Raw genomic sequence first — 1,826 nt, 5'->3', positions numbered from 1 at the left:
TAGTTGAACTAGATAGTTGATTTAATTAATAAAACTACTTTATTTAACTATATATAGAAGTAGTTTGTAGTAAGTGCTACTTTATTTATTTATAGTAAGTGCTACTTTATTTATTTATAGTAAGTGCTTAGTAGTTGAACTAGATAGTTGATTTAATTAATAAAACTACTTTATTTAACTATATATAGAAGTACGTAGTTCCCGCATCGACGTCGACGATGCCTATCCCGCATCCTCGTCGTCGTCGACTCGGCGGTGGAGGCCTGCTTGATTAGGGCCATGATCGGGACTGGGCTCCGCCGGGCTGGTATTGGGAGGTGCTACCTTCTGGGGACGTAGGTTGGTGAGGAGGCAGCCCGTTGTTGACTCGATCCTTGTTTGGTGGCGGTTGCGTGGGCCAGTGACGGTGCCGAGGCTTCCGGATACCGCAGAGGTGGTACGTCACCGTGTCAGCGAGGAGGACGAGCACGTCCGTCGCTACATGGTTGCGTTGGAGGACAGGTTCGACAATACCTGGCAGGTTCTTCAGGGATCTCACTGGAGCTATGATCCTGTGATCGTTCCTTATCTTTGGTTGTCCACCGCCCGCGACGATACCCGTCGGGCGCTACGGTTCTAGCTGTATTAATTAGCGATGCTATATGTATGATAGTATTCGAGGAGTATTCGACGATGTACAGACACAAGAGATGATGTACTTTTGGTTATAATTGAATGCATGCTAATTTGAATACTACTTTATTTTACGATTTGGTTTTGCTTATTGAATGCTCATATTGGAAAAGTACTCCTACTTTGAATGCTAAAATTGAAGAGCACTCCATGCAGAAATCTAGGAGCCCCCTCCATCATCCACGCCGTCGTGGGGGTAGCTTCTCCTTCATTCCTGTGTGCTAGACAATTTGTTGTAATAATGCACTCGGTAATGAAAGGAGGAGCTACATACCATCACCGATAGTCAACCCGTGATTAATAATAATGATCTAATTTAGGTTTTTTAGTACATATATTTAATATTTGAATTATGAACTTAGGCCGGAAATGTCGTACTCGGACGATGAAAACCGCCCGGGGGAGTGCGACTGGTGCCATGACGACCGAGGTATGTGCGACAGGTTCATTGAGCTAGACGAAGATCGTCGCTTCAGCATTAAGCTCGAGGAGACCTTCGATGTTCATACGGTACGCAACGACGACAATAGTTTTTTTTTTCATAATTAAGCACGACTTCAACTATTTTAACGTGTATTTTTCATCTTTTCCAATTTGAGTAGCTTATCCCATGCTTTGCAAGACGCTATGTCTTGGAGAGGATGGGTTTTGAAGACCATGAAAGTATGGAAACCAAAAAAAATATCCTAAGTACCCATCATGGTGTGGATTTTCAAGTAAAGTTGTACAATGCTCAGAGTGTAACCCATTTTGGTTGCAAAAACTGGGAAGCACTTTGCAAGATGTATGGTTTTGATGAGGGTATGCTTGTCACCATGGATCTTGGTGATCCTACAATCGCGCAAGAGAGACCTACGATTTTTGTCCTTGTGGATACACCTCCAATTCTTCCCCCATGTGAGCTTAACATAGTTATTAAGTAATTTATATTGTTTATTTCAAAATAGTTGACAACTTATTTTTCATTGACAGCTTATTTTCATTCTTTAAAGAATGTGCGGAAGATGATAGACAGAACCTACTACACCGAAGGCTCCGAACTAACTTATCAGGAGAAAAATCATCTGGTCGCATTTTGTACTAATCTTGAGAATTACAATGTCTACAATCGAACTCCTCAACATTATGGTCAATACGTGCCACTAGTGCACGTG

Source organism: Triticum aestivum, chromosome 2B (genome assembly GCF_018294505.1).
Source record: "Triticum aestivum cultivar Chinese Spring chromosome 2B, IWGSC CS RefSeq v2.1, whole genome shotgun sequence".
Classification (NCBI taxonomy): Eukaryota; Viridiplantae; Streptophyta; class Magnoliopsida; order Poales; family Poaceae; genus Triticum; species Triticum aestivum.
Note: the sequence above shows the minus strand (reverse complement) of the source record.